This window comes from Vicugna pacos, chromosome 5, assembly GCF_048564905.1.
Source record: "Vicugna pacos chromosome 5, VicPac4, whole genome shotgun sequence".
Taxonomy (NCBI): domain Eukaryota; kingdom Metazoa; phylum Chordata; class Mammalia; order Artiodactyla; family Camelidae; genus Vicugna; species Vicugna pacos.
In genome coordinates, this window is record NC_132991.1 from 13,524,596 (window position 1) to 13,534,264 (window position 9,669).

At 39.7% G+C, this 9,669-nt stretch overlaps 1 long non-coding RNA gene across 3 annotated transcripts in view; it reads left to right on the forward strand.

Moving 5' to 3' along the window:
- LOC107033822 (uncharacterized) overlaps window positions 1-418 on the forward strand; it is a 51,080-nt gene extending 50,662 nt beyond the window's left edge. For all 3 annotated transcript variants that reach the window (XR_012072514.1, XR_012072515.1, XR_004190146.2), the window contains one exon: window positions 224-418. This is a non-coding gene — a long non-coding RNA (uncharacterized lncRNA). The remainder of the gene's footprint in view (window positions 1-223) is intronic.
- The last annotated feature ends 9,251 nt before the right edge of the window (window positions 419-9,669 follow it).

A 9,669-nucleotide genomic window follows, 5' to 3' on the forward strand; every position in this document is an offset into this window, starting at 1 on the left:
ACATACATTTGTATACTTCTACATGTGTTTATATACATACCTTTTAATACATTGATATATGTGTATATTTTTAAATGCATAGAATAGCTCTCTAATGATGCCTAAAAAAATTGAGGAAATTGTTAGCTCCTGAGAGGGGACTGAGTTATTGGGAATCAGAGGGTGAGAGAGACTTAACCTTGGTATACTATTCTGTGTTTTTTGTGTTTTGTGCAATATACAGGTGTTACATGCACAAAAATAATTCAAGAATACAGACAATGCAGACTGTTGGAGAGCCAATCTGAAATCAATTAAAAGGAGTGAACATTTGTTAATAACATGAGTACAAGCAGATGGAAAGGGAACTGTACCGAACAAATCTCCAAAAATAGAAACAATCTACTGGAGAAAGAGAAACATGCCGTGTCCAAAAATCTGTTTCCAGCTTAAAGGTTATCTTTTTTATGGAGTGAGGATTTTCACATGACCCATTTCTTCTTTTTTTTTTTTGCAAGACTAAGGTAAAGTGCTTAATTTTATGGTATATGAATTAAACTTCAGTTAAAGAATATAATGAATTTTTAAGAATTTAATGATGATGACACATTGATACCATGGAATACTACTCAGCAATAGAAAGAAAGGAAGTATTGATGCACACACAAGTTGGATGAATCATCAAGGAATTGTGCTAATTGAAAAAAGCTGGTCTCAAGTGGTTACGTGCTGTAAGATTCCATTTATATGGCATTCTCAGAAGCAAATCTATAAAAAGAAAGACAGATCAGTGGTTTTCAGTTTACCCCAAAAGAAAAAAAATTCAGAAGAACTGTATAATAATTTATTTTGATTGTTTTTAACTTAAACACACATGTCAAAATGTAGGGGTTCTTTCAAGAGCGTAGGCCCCAGGTAGAGTTCATAATTTTAGCATTTAAATTTTGCTTCTGTACCAAGAGTCAACGGGGTTTTGATGATGCTTTGATACTGTGGTCGTACTGTCCTGTTCAACATGGTAACCCTAACCCTCTCCATGATTCTGCCAGAGAGAGTCAGGAAGTAATTCCAGAGCCACATCATTACAGAGACACAGTGGCTACACACAGTAGTTCCCCTCCCCTGTGAATGTGCCAGCCAAGTAGACGCTGGTGGATGGTCACGACACACCCAGTGACACCGTTTTACAGTTCATTGTTATAACACATCCTAGGTGCTGGTAGGAGGAGGACTCAACAAACGTGAAGAACCAGGGAGTCTAGGGCAGTGTCAGATCTAGAAAAGCAATCCCAGCACAAGTTCCGTTTCCCATAGTGGCTTAGCAACTTCACGCCTCTCCAAGGCAGAGAGGAAAATCAAGTCAAACGGGCCTTCCTGAAGACAAGGTGTGAAATACCAGATGCCACCCTTGTTCCTGCTGGTGACGCTAAACACATATTTGTTGATATGAATTATTACACATTCTCCCCACTTCTCACCTAAGCAGTCAAAAGTCAAAAAAGGCAGTCACCTAACTCTCTTATTGGAGACGTAGACAAAAACACCTACCTAGCATTCTTTTTTTTTTAATTTTATTTATTTATATTTTAATTGAAATGTAGTTGATTATATTGTTTCAGTTTCAGATGTACAGCAAAGTGATTCAGATGTATATTTTTCCCAGATTATTTCCCAGTATAGGTTATTATAAGATATTGAATATTTTTCCCTGTGTTATACAGTAAATCCTTGTTGCTTATCTATTTTATATATAGTAATGTGTATCTGTTAGTCCCATACTCCTAATTTATCCTCCCCTCCCTTTCCGCTTTGTTAACCACAAGTTTGTTTTCTATATCTGTGAATCTTTCTGTTTTGTATATGGACTTATTTGTGTTATTTTTCAGATTCCATGTATAAGTGATATCATACAATTTTTGCTTTTCTTTGTCTGACTTACTTCACTTAGTATGATAATCTCTAGGTCCATCCATGTTGCTGAAAAAGGCAACATTTCATTCTTTTTTATGGCTGAGTAATATTTCACCACACACACACACCCCACATCTTCTTTATCCAATCCTCTGTTAATGGACACTTGGGTTGCTTCCATGTCTTGGCCATTGTAAATAGTGTTGCTGTGAACGTTGGGGTTCATGTAGCTTTTCGAATTAGAGTTTTCATCTTTTCTAGATATATGCCCAGGAGTAGGATTGCTAGATCATTATGGTAAGTCTGTTTTTAGCTTTTTAGGGATCCTCCCTGCTGTCCTCCATAGTGGCTGCACCAATTTACATTCCCACCAACAGTGTATGAGAGTTCCCTTTTCTCCACAGCCTCTCCAGCATTTATTATTTGTAGACTTTTTATTCTTTCATAGCCTACTTATTTTACATGTTTGTCCTAGACTTCATCCCAACTAACCCTAGAAAAAACCACTTGTTATAGAGCCATATGGGTTGATGGTTCAAATCATCCCTCCACTGAGGAAGAAAATGTCCTGAAGAGAAGAATGTATAAAGTATTTCTGGTTGCAAGGGCTCTGGAGTCAATGGCTTGAGCTTGAGTGCTAACTCTGAAATGTGTCAGCTGTGCGACCTTAAGTAAGTAACTAACCTTCTCTGGCCTCAGTTTTCTCTCTGTTAATTATACATGCTAAAAGGAACTAACAGAACCAGTGATAAGATTAAATGACATAATGCATCTAGTACCAGGTCTGAGGCTTAACGCATCTTCAGGAAGTGTGAACCATTTCCACATGCTAGGTCATTAATGTGACCAGAGAGGGATGGGAGGTGTCAGGAGGTGTTTAAATCCCCTTCTCTGCCCAGTTTCTCTCTATGCTTAGGGTGAACTACAACATTCCCAGGGCAACTCTGCCTGCTTCCCTGTTGGACTAGTGTCCCATTTCTTTATGTCCTTTGCTGATTTGCCATTTAATTTGGTAAACTAATCATCATGGAGATGCTAGTGACTTTATTTGACTTCCCCACTTAGAGAGTGATGGCTTAAAAAATGTACTTTAGGCTGGGAGCAGCTGAGGCCAGTCAGTAGCCTTCCAGTAATACCCCTTTCCACAGAGTTCAGCTGCACAGCATGGCTGTGAGCCCTGGGTGAGCTGGCCACCTTGCACTACTGGCTGGCTGGGTGGGTGAGTGAGGCAGGCCACCGTTTTCATGCTCCAGAGTCCTTGTGCACATTGATGACACCTGGCTTTCTGCTTCCCTTGCTTTCTCTTCCCTCCCAGATCAGAGTGGAAATAGGCTCATTAAAGCTTTATAGGGATAGTGCCAGTAAAGAACTTCAGGAGCTGGGCTTGGTCTGGAGAAGACTCGTTAGTAAAGATCAACTGTGTGCTCTGTCCTGACAATTTTAGGGAGACTGGGGGGAAAGCCCTATAAAAAAAAAAATATATATATATATATATATATATATATAGTGTGTGTGTGTTTTGTGTTTCTTATGTAAATTATGAATTTAAAAAAATCGCTACTACTTGCAGACATATATTATTGTGCAACAGAAAATTATGTATAAGAATATCACACAAATTGGAAGGGTTAGTCCTAGAAAGGTTTGACACAACACAGTGATGCCACGGTATTAAAAATGGATGAAACTATGATTGAAAAAAGAATCCATAAGTCCCCAGAACCTGAGAATATATGATGGTATATACAGCAGGTGGGGATTGAGGTTACAGATGGACTGAAGGTTTCCAAGGAGATGACTTTAAAATACTGAGATTATTCTGGATTACCTGGTTGGGCCTCATGTAATCACAAAGTAGGAGAGGGAGTCAGAAGAGGAAGTCAGAGAGAAATCAGAAGAAGCTTTGCAGGAAGAACCTCCCTCTTCTCCGAATCTATCTCGTTACTGTTCTATTTGTCTCTCTCCCTCCATAGCTTAACTTCTTGAAAGGATTGTCTCTGTTCTCCATCCAGACTTCCTCACTTCTCATTCATGACTTAATTCATGATGCCTTTGCCTCTACAATCTGTTGAAATTATGTTCCCCAAGGTCACCAGTTACCTCCTTGTAGCTAAATCCAGTGACTTTTTTTACTTCTTCTCTTAGAGACCTCTGAGAACCCCTCTGCATTGAGATAGTGGTCCCCACCCTTGATGTATGTGGTCCCACACTCTGCCACTTCTCCAACTTCCTCTGTTCCTTTTTACTCTCATTTGAGGTTAGTGCTTCCCTTGCCTGTCTCCTAAATAATACTTATTATTGCACGCCCTCCTCTTCTAAAAATTCTTCTAAAAATCATCTCTATCCACAACCTCAGTAAGAAGGCATATATTGATGACTCCCAAATATAAGCCTCCAGCCCACACTTTCCTCCTGCGTTTCAAACCTCTATATCCTGGTTGCCTTTTGGAGCCTCCACTTGGCTGTTTCACAAACACATTCACCTTAGACTCCCAATACTCCAGTTTGGTGCAAATAGTTAATTATGGAAGGAGGTGATTCCAGGAGGCATTCTAAGGGAATGAGACGTGAGACAAGAAGAGAAAGAAAGCCAACAGAGGGGAGGTTAACGAACAGGTTATCGCTGTTGGTACCTGAGGCTCAGTCTTACTGGGAACCCTCTAGACACTGGGTGGAAGGTGCCTGAGAACTGACGCATAGAAAGACAGGAAAGCTGAGGTTCCAGTTCCTCAGTTCTTGTCCCTCACTGCCATTGGTCAGTCCTGGGACATCAACTCCCTGGAACTTTGGGTCTGACTACATGTGCCCTGCAGCAAAGCTCAGTCTAGTGGCCAAAGAATGACCTCAGGCAGAGTGATGCAGAAGCTTTCTTCACATGCAGGAACTGTCTGCAGGCAACTTGAATGGTAGGCCTAGGGGATATGAGTGGGCCACCATCTGTGTCCACTACATTCCTCAAATCAGTGTGTCCCAAACTGAATTGAAGGTCTTAAAGTCTGCTCATTTATTTTAAATAAATGACCCCTCTATCAACCTAGTGTCCAAGACAGATATTGAGCAATCTTAGTGTCAGGCTAGAGTACCCCCTCTCCTACACCATCCATGTCACATCTGTCACCAAGTCCTGTCAATTCTGCCTTCTAAATTTTTCCCATCTTGTGCATTCCACAGCCAATCCATAATCTCAGGTGACCATCATCTCTCACTTAGATGGCTGCATAACTCCTGCAGTGGTCTTTTCCTCTCTTATCTCTAGACTTTGTCTTTCCCAATCCACTTTCAGCAATCAGAGTGGTCTCCAGAAACAAATTCAATTGTGCCACTTCTGTGCTAAAAATTTTTCAGTAACTATTTTCATAGAGATAGAGGCCACACTTCCTAACATGTGTTGCTAGACTTTCCATGATCTTGCATTTGCTTACCCTTTAACCTGATGGCCCATCCCTTTCCTATTCAGTTATTCCCTGTTTAAAAAAAAAAATCACAAAACCATATTTCTCTCCTTTACCTGCAAGTCTTTCTACTCTCAGTTCTTCAAATGTGCCATATTCTCTCCAACCTCACGGCCTCTGCTCATTCTCTCTTCTTCTGGTTAAGTTAAGATTCCTGAAATCACAATTACAAGTTGATTCTTTCAGGAAGTCTTCCCTGACTTCCCCCACTATAAGATTACTGTAGCACCCTATGTGTCTTAATCTTGGTATTTCTTAACACTGAATTGTGGGCCATTTACCTGCAAAATCCACCTCCCTCCTCCAAGACTAAGAGCTTATTAAGTAGAGGATGTGTCCGTTTCATTCCTTGTTTCATGAGCGCATAGCACTATCTGGCACAGAGTAGAAACAATATGTATCTGTCCAAAAAAGTTCTCTTCATCCTGTGGGAAAAGCAATAAATATGTAAATTTGACTGGCTGGTGACTCTTTTCCAAATGCCTGAAATCTGAGAGCTCAAAACAGTCTTTATATCTGAATACCACATAGCAAAGAAAGGCCTCTCTTTGAAGTCAGGGGGCAGAGAGAAAGTGTGGTATCAGTAGACATACCTCCCACCTGTCCCTGGAAGGGTTTATCACAACTCTGAAGAGTGTCCAAGAAGATAGGTTTTCCTGGAAAAATCAAACCAGTGATCTTTCCAGAGCCCCTCCTTTTACGAACCCAGTACAATCGGTCTATTCATCTTTCTGGTAATGATTTTTTTCCTCTTCAAAGCACTCAATTCATTTTCCATCGCTGACATATAATCCAGAAATAATAGAGGTCGGTCTAGTATAACTCATATCCAAAAAGGGAAAGTGCCAACACCCAGAAAGAAAAGCTCTGAATTAAGTATTCCCGAAAATAAATCGGAGGAAATGAAAAGGCCTATTCAGTAGATGATATCTCTTTTTCTTGTTTATTATATGTATGGCTTCCTAATAGAAAGAGTTAAGTTTGAAAACTCCATTCTGGGACAGGCTTTGTAATTATATCCCAGGATTCAAATCTGAACATTTCTTCTTATTCTATTTTCTAATAAAGTTCTACTCAGAGTGCTAAAATTTGAACTTGTTTTTAAAAATACTAAGCTCCCACTGTGTGGCGTGTGCAGTCAAAGCCGATGACCGGAGCCCCAGTGAACATGTAACATGAGCGAGAAATAAACCTTTGTTGTCTTAGCTGCTAGGATTTGGGAGATTCTTTGTTCCTATAGAAGTGATAATTACCTGTCATCCCTCTGAGTTCAAACCTCGTTGAGAAGTGGACACAAGAATCAGACAGTTGGGGGTACAAAATAAAGGGCCAGTTTGGAGAATGGAGCATAGAAACTAGCCAAAATCAGCTTCCCTAATAACTTTCCCTCTGATTGATCCTGCTTATCCCAAACTTCGAGGCTCCCCATTACAAGGCCAGACTCTGACCTAGGAAGCTTACCTTATGGAGAAACAGAATGAGAGGTTCTTGAGAAGAGGCAGGGCAGAGAAGCAGCAATAAAGCACAAAGACCAAGCTGAGCATGCCCGCTGCCTTCTCTATCACAGTCAGAGAAGGCACCCCTCTGAGGGAAGAGTTCCCATCCTTTCCCTTCCTGAGCAGAAGAAATTCTTCCCCTGGGTAGAAAAACTCATGGTTGAAATAGTGGAATGTTGATCCAGTTAAACACAAGAAACTCAGGGCCTTCTTTCTCCGCAAACTAGTTTTGAAAATGCCCAGTACTGCAGATGCTAAATTCATGCAATGTGGACTCCATGCTGGGAGATAATGGGCAAGGCCATCTACCTTCAGGGAAAGCAGGATCCTGCCCTGTTTCTGGGATTGTGGGAAGCTGAGTGAAATAAAATCTTACCTGGGTGATAATAGGTTGCTCTGACCTGTAAGACCAGCTCTGAAGGAGAAAAAGTCCCACAAGGCAGCCTGGATAGAGGAATGTGAAAGAGAGAGACAGTCCTGTTATTTTGCCTTACTACAGAGGAAGGGCTCTGGGCCTGATTATAGGCATGTCAGTCTCGGGGATTACAGAAGCTGATGATCAAAGCATATCCTCTACCCCATTTGCCTTCCTCAGCCTCTGCTTCCCTCATTCACCAAATGAATGATGTTTAAACCTATTCATTTAATCTGGGATTTTATGGTAGGTTTCATTAGGGAAGAAGTATGGAATTTAGCTTAAAGTTCATGACAAAGAAGTGAATTGCTGAGAAGACAGGACACCAGTTTTAAGCAGGGAGAGAAGCATGATGTAGTGACACCTTGGAAAAAACAACCAACTAATCCTGTGATTGTCATGTGGGATTTATCAGTTGAGTAATGAACATGTGTTTGACTTCCAAAGCAACAGAATACCTTTGGCCTCTGCCAAGTTGTAAAACAGACACACACACACACACACACACACACACACAGAAGGTCAATATAGCTGGTAGAGATAGATGAATAAATGGATGGGTGGATGGATAGATAGGAAGAAAGTAAGAAGGAAAAAAGAAAGGGGGGATGTTCTCCTTTTAACATTTTTATAAACTGTATAACAAATTGAGTCATTTTTGGTCAAATGCCTTTTTTATGTGTAACTTAGCTAAGAAACCACAAGGTCATCATGTGAAAAGGAAGGGTCTGGCAATACATCTTAAATTATAATGATCTTCTTTGCATGAATAATGGAGAAAAGGTTTTCATATTAGTTTATTTTTGTAAAACAGTCTGCCTCATGTGATCCTAAGACATCACTTGGATAAATCACACAGAAGCTAAGGAACTGCCAGGAAGGGTAGGCCTGCATCATTGGTATTGCTGTTGAAACTCAACCTTTATTTTGCATAAAACCTTTCTACTGTTTGTTCTTTCCTTCACAGTTTCTTGTTTACTGTATAGGAGCCTGAATAAAATTCCTGGAAAAGTGTACTTAGGACCTATTTTGAGGTGGATTTTTTTTTTCTCTGAAGTTCCCCAAGCTCAAAACATTAAATGTTTCTCATTGCCAAAGAAACTATGTTTTCTTATAGGTTAGTAGCTTATTATGAATGCATATTATTTCTTTCCTAGCAAATACAAGTAGTTTAATTTTGATGGATTAAATGAGAATCCTTTAATTTTATATCACCTTATTCTGATAGGTCAGATGTCAGTTTAGGTACAGTTTATGAATTTTATTAAATGGATGTTTCAGAAGTGTATGATTAGCTTCGAGGAAATTTTTAGCCAGAGAAGCACATTCGAGCTTGAAAGTCTCCCTCATTAATGAACATCTTTTATCAATAGTTTCAATTTCAGGTTAGAGTTTATTCTTTATTTGGTCTCTGCTTGCTGGCAAGCATTCTATTTATCCTATAAATTTTGCTGTGAATTTCCAGCATGGCTCTAATATGTGAGTGAGACAGATTCCTACCAGTGAGATATGTTTTCTGATGCTTTTAAATCTGAATTATGATTTGCTATCTTTGATTGTTTCTAAACCCTAGTCATTATTTCAAGATGGGTAAGGGCAGCAGTGAGCCCCAGGACCCCAGCAGAAAAGATGGGAATCCATTTTCTGTAGCAAAAGATATTATAATAATTTCTGCCCACTGTAGCTTGTTGATTGCAACAATAAATACAGATGGTTGCTCACTGTAGGCCATTGCTCTATCTGGTCGTCCTAGAATGATTAATCATCCCAATTGTCCTGGCACTAAGGGGGTTTCTGGGACATGGGACTTTCAGTGTTAAGACTGGTAAACTTCTGGGTAAACAAGGACAGGTTGATCACCCTAGGTTGTCTCAAATTCTGAAAAATTACAATCCATGATTAGGAGAATTCAGAGGTTTGAATACCATAATGGAAATGTTGTGGATATGCAAGTACAGCTTATTGGCTCCAGGTTGGCCTTAAAATGACACAGGAAGACTGTATCTATTCATGGCCCATAGAAAGGGTCAGGGTTTCCTCTCAAAAGCACAACTTTCTTAACTGCTGCCACACTACTAAGGAATTCATTCTTGGTGTTAGAGTCTGGTCCTACAGACCATGTATGGGTTGCCTTTTCTTTTTTAAGACTTTAATGGGCTTGCTGAAGATAAAAAATAATATTCTCGGTCATCGACTATTTAAATAAAAGTTATCTTCTTTTTTATTTTTTAACAGCTTTCGTGAGACAATTCACATACCACACAATTCACTCATTTAAAGAGTACAAATCAGTGGTTATTGTATTCGCAGAATTTTGCAACTCTCTACACAATCTAAGATCAGAAAATTTTCATCACCCCCAAAAGAAGCATTGCACCTACTAGCAGTCATTTTCCATCCCTCTCTTTTCAGCCCT